The sequence below is a fragment of the Cricetulus griseus genome, chromosome 5 (assembly GCF_003668045.3).
Source record: "Cricetulus griseus strain 17A/GY chromosome 5, alternate assembly CriGri-PICRH-1.0, whole genome shotgun sequence".
In the NCBI taxonomy this organism is placed as follows: domain Eukaryota; kingdom Metazoa; phylum Chordata; class Mammalia; order Rodentia; family Cricetidae; genus Cricetulus; species Cricetulus griseus.
Window position 1 is genome coordinate 4,979,194 of NC_048598.1, and position 14,762 is coordinate 4,993,955.

Genomic DNA, 14,762 nt, shown 5'->3' on the forward strand with positions numbered 1-14,762 from the left:
TCTCTCCCAAGTATGCCTGGCAACTTGTCTCTTAGTTGAGTCCAGATCCATCCAGTCCAGTTGACAGCCCAGAATAACGGTCATAGTGTCTGTAAAGTGTATGAATTAAAGTTATAAAGGTCTGAGGATAAAAAGGCTTAAGTGATGATAAAGTGAGTTGAGACATTAAAAAGAATGAAATATGTTCCCGAATTCTCTATTTCTCATGCTACTGTTCATAGTCAGTTCTACAATACCACCGTACGATCATAACTACAAGGTCATGATTAAGATGCTTTTCATTGTCCTAAAAAAAAAATCTGCCAACTTTAAAATGTTAATGCTTTCAGTCAAGTCGCTTCTAACATGAATATGCTGCTAATGTGTCTAATACTTACATTTCCACAAACTCTAAGGATTCTTGTAAGTTCCAGGGAGCTGAATTGGATCCAAACAAACAGGTCTAAGAGGTGCCAGGGAGTTCCACACAGCCTGGACTGCAATGAAACAACCAGCTACCCCAGGTCATGGCAGCACCCCAGGCTTCTCAGGTCCCCCAAAGATGGTCAACGCCCCCCACGTCAGCAGGAAGCAGTCTTGAGAATTTGATGCCCTTATTCCTGCCATGTTTAACACCCCACCTTTTTTTAATAATAAGTAGAGGTGGGAATGAAAGGTCCAGGCTTTGATGCTGATCCGCTCTACCTCTTTAAGAGACAGACCCTGCCCCTGGCAACAGTAAGGGCACGAACAAGAAAACATGCTACGTCATCACCACGTCACCCACCACGCATGAGGACTCTGGGCATGTTAGAGCCTCAGTGCGCATGTGCAGTTTTCCCTTTAAAAGCTCCAACTTTCCTGCTTTACACTCTCTCTGCTTCCTCTCTTTATGCCGCTCTCTGCTCTCTGTTTCTTCTTGGCTCTCTCTCACCTACACACTCTCTCTGTCTCTCTATGGCGGTCAGCCATTACCCCTGTTCCTCTTCTCTCTTAGTCTCCCTATTCTGCCAGGCATCTAATAAACTAGTCAATATGTCTCATCTGCCTCTTTCCCTCTTTTTAAATAAAAACATAACAGTGTCTGCTGTGGTGTGGAGGCTTTTTAAAGAATTATTACTTTTAATCTATGTATATGTGTGCATGACTGTGTGGGTTCATGCTACCAAGTGCCCTCGGAGGCCAGAAGAGGTCACTGGATCCCCCGAGCTGTCGGCCATGATGTGAACACTGAGAATTGAACCCCGGTCCTGGGAAAGAGCAGTGAGCCATCTACCCAGCCCCCGAGCATGTATCTTTATGCATCCCAAAGGCCCATCCATGTAGTAAGACTTGTCCACTGTGAGCTCCATACCAGTGGTAAATCCTTGAGTCCTTGGGGGGGGGGGTGCCCTGAAAAGGATTATGGGACCTTAGCTTTTCCTCATCTTTTGCTTCCTAACCACAAGGTAAATAAAATGCCCTGCTGCTAATTAAGTTAGAAATTCGAGAGAAATGGACATGGATTGCAGAGAGCTCATTAACCAGTTTATTGTAGGGCAGAAGAGTGAGAGGAGGGAGAGAGGAATAGAAGAAGAGAGCATGGCAGAGAGTAAGAGAGAGGAGCGACAGAGCAGAGGGTGTGAGTGAAGAGAAGAGAGAAGAGAGGCAGGGGTAGATGGAGCTTTTAAAGGAAAACCGCGCATGGGCACTGAGGTTCCACACATGCACAGAGTCTTCACACAGGTCTGTAATTGGAGAGAGTGACATGGTGATGGCATAGCATGTCCCTGTGTGTGCCCTGCCCGTCGTCAGGGGGCGGGGTCAGCCTGGTGTGGGTCCTAACACCTGCCACACACAACTCCATTATTGCTTCAAGGTGCGCAACCAGAGGTCCAAAGCAGTGGGTCTGGCCCATCTTGGACTAGAATGGCAAAATAAACATAATCACTTTACAAATTCATTGGCACTCGCTCTGGAGACCAGGCTGGCCTCAAACTCACAGAGATCCGCCTGTCTCTGCCTCCCGAGTGCTGGGATTAAAGGCGTGCGCCACCAACACCCATCGACCTTGGCCATTTCTAAAATCACTGAGAGCCAGAGGCTATCATGAATGTTTCCGTAATCTACAGCATTAACCAAAAAAAAAAAAAAAAAAAAAAAAAAAAAAAAAAAACCCAAAAATCAAAAAAAAAAAAACACAAATCTGTTTTATTTGCTTTTATAGAATGTTTTTTTTAAAGGTCCTTAAACAGTGATGATTAATTTTAATTATCAGCCTGAGTAGACTCACAAATGTCGACAGCACCAGTGAGGGCCATCTTTGAGAGTGTTTGTGAGGGTTTTTCCAGGAAGGACTCCTGAGGGGGAAGACCTGTCCTGACTGTGGGTGACTCAGTGTTGAAGAAAAAGGAGACAGTGACCTGAACACCAGCATTGGTCTCCCTTTTTCTGCTTCCTGATCCAGCTCGATAGGAACAAGCAAGCTCACACTCTCGCTGCCACAGCCAGCAGTGCCCCTGCTAATCCTTCCATCAGGATGACTACATCCCAGAATAACCCCTGCCTCTTAACGGTTTCCCTCAGGTGCTTGCTCATTCCCTGGAACAAGGAAGGGAACTAATAACGTTGTCTGTGTCACTTGTTGGCCTGTTTCCTTTAAATTGGTTCTTCTCCTAGCCTGTCATTTTTCTATTTCTTCTATGAACAAAACAAATTTGCTAGAGCTGAAGTAACTTGAAGAGCCAGTAACATGTTAACAGAGCTTTGACAATAAACCACAGGCCCTGTGATGTTGGCTGTAACAGATTCTTTCCATCACTGTCTAATCAAGACTTCTAATGGTCTGTACACAGTAGCAATGACAGCAAGGCTTCAAGTTCAATTTCCTACCGACACCTTGTCTCCCCGTAAGCAAATAAGCAGTACAAACCTGCAACCCTTGGCTCTTATATAAGGAGTTGGAAGGCAAGAAGTCAACCAACAGACCCCTGAACCCTGGGATTTCTAGAAGCCAGGCAAGCATTCTTTCACTCGGCTTCATCGCTGTCCTTTGCTTTTTGTTTTAAAGCAAGGTCTCACTGAATTAACTATGCTGGCCTTGAACTCACCCGGTTGCTCAGGCAGGTCTTGAAGTTATGATCTTCCTGCCTCTGTCTCTGGAGTCACTGGCATGAAAGGAATAGGTCTGGCTGAGCCACTGTCATTCTGTGTTTTGTGTTTGTTTGCTTTGTTTTTCCCCCATTTCAATTTGGAGCAACTGGGCTGTAGTGAGCAGAACCTTCAGCAAGAAAGCAATGCTTCAGCAAGGAAATAAGCCACGAATTTTACAAAGCTTGCATTGACTAATGGAGGTCAATAAGAAGCTCATTTTCTTCCCACTGAGGAGTATTTGGCACTTGTCACTCCACCCCTACAATGCAGGGTCATCTCTTTTGAGGGCACCTTCCAAGAGGACAAACTGTCCCCTATACCTTGTAATGTTTCCAGTGTTTAGCTGTTACATGCAATAAAAGTCCAAGGCTAGGATGATGACTCAGAGAATAAGATGCTTGCTGTGCAAAGATGCCGATCAGTGTTCAAATACCCAGTGCACACGCGTGTGCGTGTGCCACACACATCAGCTGACACACACAAAATAAAGGTAATCATTTACCACTCAGTTTACTTAGACTTTCTTCAACAGAAGCGACTTCCAGTGCTTCTCCGTAGCCCTGCAGATGTTCTCTCTCTCTCTCTTTCTCTCTCTCTCTTAAATTAAAAATCATAAACTTTCTGTCCCAACCAACTGAGCACAGGATTACAGGTGTGCACCACCACACCTGGCTGACCTCTTTTTTTTTTTTTTAAGAGGATTTATTTATTTTTATTCTAAAGGTATTCATGGTTGTCTGCATGTATGTATGCACCTCATGCATGCCTGGTGACCATGGAAAGAGCATAAGGTCCCCAGGAACATGAGGGACAAACATTTATCAGCTACCATGTGACTGATGGTAACTGGGCAGAGGTCCTCCATAAAAGCAGAAAAAAACCCTTTACTGCTGAACCATCTCTTCAGCCCCCTGGCTGGCTTTATTTATTTATTTTTATCAGGATATCATTTTCATGTCACATGTAGTCAATCTCAATATAAAAAAAGTATTTTCTCTAGAGCTTAAAAAATATTTTATTCCTTTAAAAAAAAAGGGGGGAGCAGCCAGGCTGAGATGTAGTGGAGTGTTTTTTGTTTATTTTTTCTTATCTTTTATGCCATTAATAGCAACTAAGAGTTTGTATCAAATAACCACACATCACATTCATAGTTAATTTCATTTCCTACCAACATTTCTAGTCTGATTTTTAATTTTCCATTGTTCAGCTTAGCTTTTCTAGTGAGTGTGCTACCTCACACAGGTTAAAACTAATTACTTTAACAGCATTTAGTAAGCAATCCATTATGCATCTTACAGTAGACCTAAGGTCAAATCTTATATTTTTTATTGAAATATTTCATCTTTAGTCATACCTGGAAAACACAGCACTTAGTCTTTGAAGTACCCAAAGAATGTCATCACTACCGGTTAATGTCATGTCTCTTAGTAACAAATGGAAATTCTACATGGCATGAAGACACATCTGACTTCTAGAAACACTGGCAATACACCTTTCTCTGACCAATCATGTCAGCTCCATCATGATAAGTGTGTTCTTGACTTTTTCAGTTAGTGCCTAACTCTGAAGATGTTTTCTTCAATTTTTAAAATATCAATCTGTATTTCAGGTGCAAAAACACTAGAATTCTCACTCTGGTTCCTCCATTCTTCCTTAGATAATCCCAACATTATGTGTAGCAAGCATTAGACTTGAACATAAGTTGGTCCTGTGCACAACCTTGTCGATCTGCATAAAGTGTTCCTGTTTTTATTTCATGCGGGATTCCTTCTCTCCTACTTTGTAATCCTTTATAACAGGTAGCTTTGGCTGCAGTAACAAACAACCCCCAAGCCGCAGTGTCTCACAAAAATAAACATTCACCTTTGCCCACTGAGGTTGGAGGAAGGACTTGGCACCATACTAGGCCTGTCTATGGTCATCTTTTGGGCTCTGTGTCATAGACATTTCTTCACATTCCAGAAGCATCCTTGATTGCAGGCATGTGAGTCTCATAGAAGGAATGGAAGACCAAGGGTTGGTAGACATGGGTCAGTCCATACAGTCAAATGATGCCTCTCCTTGATGATCGTGTGAGTGACCGCTCACATCTCTCAGGTGGGCTTGCAGACCTGGTACCTCTGTCTGATAGTTTGGGAAGTGGGATGAATAGCTCCACAGAGAACTCCAAACTTCTGACAGCCAAGTCACCACCTGACAACACTAGGTGAATTCTTCTAGGTGCCTATGACATTGGATAAAGTCTGTGACAGCCAGGAGTGGGAGACACCCCTGCTGGGAGGTCAACCTTGGTTGTCAACTTCACTGGGTTGAGAACTGTCTGGGGAGCAAAGTCGCCACTGAAAGAGTTCTCCAAAGAGTGCTGACGTGTGGAGAGAGGAGAGAGCAGCCTGAAACATGAGCATAGCCCCGCAGTAGACGCTCCAGGAAGGATAGACATGGAAGAAGAGAGCCATCCAGGACATAGCCCTTCTTCTAGAACAACAGTGTGAGCTGGAGGCAGGAGGAGAGTGGCTTGTAGGTAAAGTGTGTGAGAACCCGAGTTCAGACACCCCAGAACCCACATTAAGAAGCTGCTGTGAGCCAGGCAGCAGAGGTGCATACAATCCCAGCACTGAGGAAGCAGAGACAGGCTAATCCCTAGGGCTTGCTGGCCAGTTAATCCAGCCTAGTGGGCAAATTCTGCTCCAGTGAGAGAGCCTAGCTCAAAGAGCAGAGTGAACAGCACCTGAGGAGCAATATGTGAACTTGATCTCTGGTACACGCACAAGCACGTTTGTGCACACACACATGCATCCACACACAGGTGTGAATACACACAAGCACACTCACACATAGAGAAAAACAAAACAATAGCCTGGTGTTTGTGGTGCATGCCTCTAACCCCAGCACTTGGGAGGCAAAAGCAGGCAGATCTCTGTGAGTTCAAGGCCAGCCTGGTCTCCAAAGTTACACAGAGAAACCCTGTCTTGAAAAAACCCAAACCAAACCAAACCAAACCATGTTGTTGCTGCCCTCCTCTTTGGTCATCAGCTTTCAGCATCATCAGCTTTTCTCAGAGTCTCTGGGCATTCCAGGTCTTCAGCCTCCTTCTGGAGCTGCCTTGTTACATAGAGCAGGCTGGCCTCAAACTCACAGCAATGTATCTGCTGCCTCTGCCTCTGAGCGCTAGCTAGGGCTTAAAATGATCACCACTACATTCAGCTGGGACTCTCCTGCTGTCTCTTGTCCAGGGGCTTCCAGCTTCTTGGAGTAAGCAGCCTATCAATTCTCTACCTCCCAGTCCTGCAGACGCATGTTGTTGGAGCTTCCAGGCTCCCACCACCTGAGCCAAGAAACAAATCCCCTTCATGACTGTTCACTGCAGTGAGATAGGCTCTGCTCATCTAGAGAACCCCCGATAATACATTAGAGCAGAAGGCTCTCAAACTCTCCTATATGGTATTGTCAGAAACAGCCAATTAAACAAAACTCTGAAGGTCTAGGGTAGCTTTTGGGAAGCCAGCTCTTTCTAATAGGGGGGAAAAATCTGGGAGGTGATAGCATTTTCAGTCAAGCTGGATACAAACAATCTCTGTAAATCTCTAAATACAGCAGTGAGCTAGTACACAGTGAGACAAGGCAGGTAGGCCAACGTGGCCCAGGAACAAATCTTTGTGTAAGAAAATTTTAAACAAATTTATCTTCTTAGGTCACAGAAGGAAATTTCCAAGTAGAAGTCATTTAGTAATGGCTTTAACGAATAGATAAGCATCCATTGAGGTTGGCACATCTAATTAAGAGAAGGAATACTTCTGTCTGCCTGGAATTACTCACCAATAGAATGTAAGCAGACTTGAGCACAGGTGTTTTTGCTATTTTTAGAATTTTCCAACCAGGGGCATCTGACTTGTTTCAATTTTTATTGTTTTGGTCAGTTAGTCTAAAGAAGAAACCAAAGAGATAATCACAAAGAAATAATGTTGCTAATTCCTAGAGCGTCTAGAAGCTATATAGGTAGTGGTTTAACAGCATCATTATTTTCCATGCTCTGGGAGAGTCTGTTCAAGGGTTCAAATGTTGGGACCTGACAAGGAAATCTGCAGCATTGTCTCTGTAAGCTGCCACCTTGATTGTGGGAACCCCTGTTTGTGGGCCTTCTGTTGGATCCAGCCAACTAGCCCGGTTCATCCCTGAGAGGGGCAGTGCTGATTGAGAAAGGGCAGGTAAAGACGAAAAGAAGACAGAGACACAGGATAGAGTCAGGAGGGCAAGCCAGGGAATACTAACACACCAAGTTTATTCTTCAACATTCTTAAGTACCCCAACCAAAAAGAGGGAAATTGCAAGAGACTTCTATTATCATGTATAAGGAACAAACAAACTTGCTTCCCTTAATCCTCCAAGCATTTGGTAACCACACCTGTTATCCAGTCTTGAGAGTCAAGAGTGAACACACATGAGACCAAGTCTGTTATTTAGACAAGACATTCTGCAATAGCCAAACCTTAGACCTTTTGACTTACTAAGTTTTGAACTCTCTGACCTTGAGGCAAGAGGAAGTGGAGACATCTTTATGGGCCCTGACACTTGATGATGGACTGTCATTGCTTATTGATAGTGGTAAAGAAGTCCCAAATCATACGAGAAAGGCCGTCTGAAAGCTAAAGGACACTGCTTTAATTTGCTTCGCTGTGAGAAACACTGACCCAAAGCAACCTGGGGAGAAAGGGCTCATTTTATCATACAGTTTCAACACATTTCCAATGCACATGGGACCACAAAGGTCCAAAGAAAGCACCCAATCCCAAGAAGCTGGAGTCATGGGAGGGTTGGTAGATGCCCTGTGTGGGTGATTGAATGGAAGAAACTCTGGTTGTCTGGAATCGCAGCGAGCACTCCTACTGGTCCAGTGTCTCTCCAGCTCCTGGAAGTTCAAATTCTAAACAGACCTGTGTGTTCAAACAGTTCACGGGGAAGAGACACCAGGGGCACTCAGTGTAGGTCTCAGTGATGCAGATCTTACTGCAGACCTACCCTTTAAGGTTCAAAATGATGAAAAAAAAGAAACCAAGTGAAACTTCAATAACTCACAGACGTCCGGAGGATCACAAAACATCCAGATGTTCAACAATGCAAAGTTCATAACTTATGTCTGACAAAGACTCACAGTCCACTGCTCAGTGAGAGAGCCAGGTTGAGACAGGCCACAAAGTCTCACGTGCCAAGCACATGACAGTGGTGCTGGTTTTCCATCCAGAGCACATCAAGTGTGGCTCTGCACAGGGAAGGGCCCTCATTAGCGCTCCCTGGCTGGCTGTTTCTCACTGTTCATACACCAGCTCATCAGAAAACTGAGTTCCCCAGCTACCCGACAACCACTGGGCCTTCCGGTAGCAGTCACAACCACAGTAGTCCTATATTATTATTTATTTGCTGGGCATATGGTATTTCCTTCCCACCACTAATGTATAAAGCATAGGTCTTTCTGCGTCATTCTGCCTGAAGAACAGCACCAGACACTGATCCTGTGTTCAACAGACAGCCGTCACAGTGTAGGAACGAGCATTGGGAGAACGAGGAACATGGAACAGGCTTCCCAAAGATGGGGAAGGGTTGGGGGTTGGAGAAGACTGGACAGTGAGTAAGGACCCAGTGGAAGGGTAGAAGGAAATGACCTTTCAGAGAGTGGAAGAAAAAGTCAGTCAAATCATCAAAAATAGAGAAAGAAACTGGCCTTGGATAGGAAGGTGCGGCCCAGTAGCCGGTATTGCAGGGGCAGAATCTGTGACATAAAAGTTAGTTCTGAGAGTTCAGGACAGGATTCTGAGCAGGTGAGAGCATACAGGGACAATATGCTGACAGGCCTTTGCATCTCACCTTTAAAAAACGTCCTTCTATTCCAGGAATAGTGGCACACACCTTTCATCCCAGTGCTCGGGAGGCAGAGCGTGAGGCCAGCCTGATCTATATAGTGAGTTCCAGGACAGCCAGAGCTACATAGTAAGACCCCGTCTCAAAATAATTAATTAATTAGTTATGTCAATTAATTAATTGATTGATTTTTTAACCAGTCTGGCAGGAATGAAGATATTCTAAAGAGACACTTGTGTCTTCCACTCTATCACACTGTTGACACAATGGACCCCACATAAACAGGACTTTTCCCAGGAATCTGTGCTGGGAGAAGGTGGCAGCCAGAGGAGGATCTTCTCTTCTTGAAAGAGATTCCACCCAGCTCTAACTAGTCAGTCCACCTTCCAGGAGGAGACTGAAGCTCAGACAAGGGTGGGGAGGGCCACAGTTCAACCAGGACTGCTTAGCTGTGATACCCTGGGCCTCTATCTAAGCTCTGGTTTCACTGCAGGACACCAAAGACTGACTTGAGGGTTCTCTGGATCCCTTTGTCTCTCTTCCCCATGTGGCCACATTAAATAAGTCTCCTTTTGCTGCCTCCCCTTTTAATTTGGCTCTTGCTGCCTCCCCTTTTAATTTGGCTTATTGAGGAGAGGTGGCTGGACCTGGCTTGGTGCATAGATTGTGACCGCCACCTTTAATAACATTTTATTTATTCCTCTGTGTGTATGCAAGCATGTGTGTGTGGGCGGGGGGGGGGGGTAAGGGGGGTGCATAGGTCAGGGAACGACTTTCCGGAGCTATGGTTTTTTTTCCTTCCATGATACAGGCCCAGGGAATCTAACTCAGTCTTGTAGCTTCACAGCAAGTAGACCAGGTGAGTTATCAGCATTGTCTCAATTTTCAGGGCAATAGGAAACTATTGGCAGAATTAAGCTTGGAATTAACCAGGTTGGTGTTTTGAAAATTGTCCTGTCTGTGGCCTGGCTAATCTCTCCAAACATCACTGGATGATGCCTAGGCAGATTGTGAACCTGAGATAGGGAGACCAGCAAGGATATGAGGACTGTCATGTAAGCGAAGGGACCAGCTCCCTGTTTTGGCAGCCATAACAGCCTAACACGTGCTTACGTGACCTTGCCTTGGTCATTGGAGGTCAGATCCCTGCCTCATGGCAAGGAACCAATCAGAAGTTAGCTGGTGGTGCTGTGCTTTACGGCTCTGGGTGTGTTTTGTGGACAAGGGCACAGCAATGACACGCAGAGCATAGCAACCACCCTGGGAGGGCCTATGGGCCATAACAACCAGTTGACCAATCAACACAGGGCAAGTCCTCCAAGCCTGGAGGCACACCAATCCTGAGACTGTGCAACCCTAGACACTCCCCCTACGCTGCCCTATAAGATCTCTGTCCTGTGGCTTCTCGGGGTCTTTTCCCAGCCATCCGCCATGGTAGATGGATGAAAAGGCCCAAGCTAACTTGGGGTTAGCTCGTTAAACAGCTACAATAAAACCTCTTGCTGTTTGCATTAAGCTTTCGCCTCTGCCTAGTGATTGGGGTCGCCACAAAAGTGATTGTGGTCGCCACAGTTGTGGGCCAAGATCCTGGGGGCCTGAGCCTCCAGGGTCTTTCATAAGGATGATTCCAGCAGCTTCAGCAAGGGTGAAGAGAGGGGCTTGAGTGTCCCCTAGGCCTCACACCGTCAGCTGGAGCCGCCATCTCTGCCCTGCAGGTAGATGCGGGTTTTCAGAAGGGCAGAAATCACCTCCCTAATGACATTCCCTGTGATGAAAGTGTTAGCTGACAACTGACAAAATACAGAGTCTGTGGGGAAATTGGGCCACTGGGCATGGCTGTGAGGGACAGTCTCTGTGGCCGTAACTGAAAGACCTGGACTGTGTAAACAGAGGAAGTGCTGAACAACAGCAAGCACCATTGCTCTCTACTTTCTAGTTGTGGGTGTTCAGTGGCCTCCATCTTCAAGCTCCGGCGGCCTGGCCTCCACTGTGATGACCTGCACAGTGATGGACAGCAGCACTTTCTCCTTTCTTTTGCTTTGCTCTTATTCCATCACAGCAACCATCCCCCAAGAGTCTGCCGGAAGGAGTACTTAGGAAGGAATGGTAATTAGAGTTCCTGTGTTTGAGGAAAACACTGTTGAAGTGATGGGACCACTGGTAGGCGGGGGAGGGGCAGGCATCGCCACCAGGCTGTGAGGCTACTGCTGGTTGAACCTGAGGTAGATCCAGGTGCTCAAGGGCAGTGGCAGGACAGACAGACAGACTTCGATTCCACCTTAACTCTTCCCTTATTTCACACAGACCTGTCTCTTTCCCAGGTTTCTGCAACCTAATCGTTAGCCTCAGACAGCCGGGGAACTGGTTGAGCAAGAAGCCCCATCTTCCAAAACAAAGGCCTGGAAAGGAAATGGCAGGAGGAACTCTAAGGCATCTCTCAGAGAACATTTAAATGCTGGTTTTCCTCAAGGAGAAGGGCTCATTAAGCCCAAGACCCCTCGTTCACTCCCGGCCCCTGTTTACTAAAAAAAAATGACAAGAGGGACTCTACAAAGCCAGCCTGAGAAAGCGGGGAGTCCACTTCGTGTCAAACCTCAATCCTGGAAATTGAATGTTTAATTCATAGAGTAAATTATAAGCGATTACTTCTGCAAGTAACGGCAATGTCCTTAAAATTATTCTTTAACTGAGGAAAAGTTTTTTTTTTCTTTGACCTTTGGAGAAAATGCTTGCTTCTAGCTATGACTAAAAAGAGGTCTTCTCCTCTCTCTGTTGTGTTAAGAATCGTTTCTTCTTTATAGAGAAGGCACCACAGTGATTTATAACTGTCATAAAAGCCTGGAATCCTTTTGAGGTTAAGCTACTCAGCTATTCAACTTTTACTACAGAAACTTTGAAATTCAAAAAGAAAAAATAATGTAAGTTTTTGAAGGACATGTGTTGCTGTAGGTGAGCCCGTTAATTAAAAGTGATTGCCTGCTAGGAAATCAGACTTTAAAAAGTTTCACGAATTTATTAGAGCCTGAAGGTATCTTTGTATGCACAGAGCCGCAAAGCCGGCTATGCAATTTGGTTTCAGATCTGCTTAAAGCCCTCCCTACACTCCCAGTGCAGCCAACAGCTCGGCTAGCATTCGTATGTGTTTTGGCTAATTGAATTGTGTGAAAATACACACTAATGAAGCCTTAGCAGGGGTGTTTGCCGAGTAGACTCCTCAGCTAATTTCCTGTGAATTAGCAGTGTCTTTTTTTTTTTTTTTTTTTTTTTTTTTTTTTACCACAGATTAATGTTTTAGAGAAGGCTACCTCCTTGGGGGTTGGGAGAAGCAACACATTGTAAAATACTGGGCTTCATTTTTTGCATACTTAAAAAAATGTCCTGTACTCTGATAGCTACGGTGTGAGAGAAACCTAAGCGGGATTTTTAATAATAATATTTAAATGCACCATTCTAGAAAAAAAAACACGTAATTATCAATCAAATTAATAAGCAAATTATTAATCTTCTCTAAAGCATTTGGAGTTCTGTTTCCATTTCCTTCTCAAACACTTTTAAGAACGATTCTGTTCGGTTTGGGTTGGGTTGGGTTTAATGAGGATTATTATTTAATGGTCCTATTTGGGTTTTTTTTTCAGCATGTCTATTTAGAAATATTGCCTCATAACATTTGTTGCTGTGATTCTGTGGTCCCTGGATGCCGGTATTTGAGAAACACGCTCTGCAAGCGCCGAGGCTGTTTTTCAGAGTAACCAGGGGAACTATCAAAGTCTGTTTGCCGAGAGATGGGCAGAGGGAAGACTCCAGGCGCAGGACTCACCCCACTGCAGTCTGCTAATTGCCTACCAGGAAAGGGTGACCAGGGCGCTCCCTGTGGTGGCGTGGAGGGTCACAGACACCCCTGGGGCTCATTCTCCTCACTCCTGCTCCTTCGCACTGAGTCTCTACAGCAGAGGATGAGGCCAGCTCCGAGGCAGCTCCTGGCCCTGTTCAGAAAAGCATCGGGGTCCCTTGTGCACCAGGAAGCCAATCTGAGAATCCGTGGAGCTGAAACTTGTCAAAGAGATCCAAGGGCCACACATCCTGAAAACAGTCTGGCAAAGCTTGCGTGTACTTGGGATACAGGACCGTACTCACCCACACCTGAGACACAGTTGCCCCTGTGCAATTAAGATGGGTAAAGGGCACTTCATCAAATGAAAATGAATAGGATTAATATTTGCATTATTTTTACTTTATTGGTTTTGAGAGGAGGTCTCACCCTGCAGTCCAAGGTAGGTTTGAATTCAGTAGGTAGGCCAGGCTGGCCTGGGAACTGGTGATCCTCCTGCCTCAGCCTCCTAAGGGCTTCCATGACAGGTGTGTACAATCACTCTGTACTGTACACAGCGTACTGTCTCTTCGTGAATGCTTTGAACTGTGTGGGACCCTCAGATCACAAATTGAAACATTGCTTTTCAGTTTGAGGCCAGAGGTACAATCCCAGACTGTGACTTGCCCAGATGCTCAGTTTTTACCATTCTGGCAGAAAGGGTAGACATGGTCAATAACTCCTTATCTCTGGTGGCCACCGTCTCCCAGGATCCAGGGCCATCTGTGGCCCATACTCCTGCCCTGTCAGTTAACCCTGGTAGATCCTCGTGGTGGCCCTCACCCTCCCTGCCTGTGACTTCCTTCTTCTGTTTTAACAACAGCCCCATTCTAGTTTATTTTATAAGCTTTCAAGCCATGTTCAGTGAGTTCTCTTGCTAGCACTTCACTCTGCCACAGGCATTGGTTCCTCTTCATGTTGCCAGTCCTTGGCAGCCTCAGTTTCCAAACTTGGTCAAAGAAATACCCTAAAGCAAGACAGTATTGTAGAGCAATAATCAAGGCCAGGCTTGGGCCCAGCCTCGTCTTCCTGTTTTAACTGTATTTCCACAGCACACCGTCAAACTATTGTGACCAGTCTCTTGCCACCAGCTGACTGCCAGCCTAGGAGAGTGTCCTGGGCCACAGAGTCCCTTGCAATGTTTATTAGGGACTGCTCTAGTATCAACACCTCAGGAAATAAAAAGAAGGAAGGGAGAAGCCAAGACACCTCAATGCCAGCCTCAAGCCACCATGTGTGGAGTTTTAAATCTTGGATTTGCCTTGGGGGCTTTAGCAGCTGGCCTGAAGGAAGCATCTTTATTCTCCAGTGCTAGCAGCAGTGGTGGCACCTGGCCTTCCCTGGACCAGGGTTCTTCAGAAGAGGCTGTTGCCTGGGCCTTGCAGCATGTAGAACAAGCTCCACACCAAGGGTTTTGGAGGAACCCATATGGACGCTCATCACACTCACCTTCCACTTTGGGGTCTTTACTTTTGCCCTGCACTCTGGAAGGACAGACTGGTATTTGGTCTCATCTTTGGGAATTACCCAAGAGTCAGGACACACAGGCTATGAGTGTCATTCTGTGTCTGAATTAGTTATGTGTCTCTATAGACTTAGCTGGCTGGCCTGCCCCCACTCCCTAGCCCTTCCTCACGCATTCCTAGTCTACTCTCCTACTCCCAACACGCGTGTGCACACACACACACACTCACCACACACACACTCACACACCACACATACACTCACACACACACCACACACACTCATACACACTCACACACCCCCACACACACCACACACTCATACACACTCACACACCCCCACACACCACACACACACCACACACACTCATACACACTCACACCCCCCACACACACCACACACACACTCACACACACCACACACACTCACACACCACACACACACACTCACACACACCACACACACT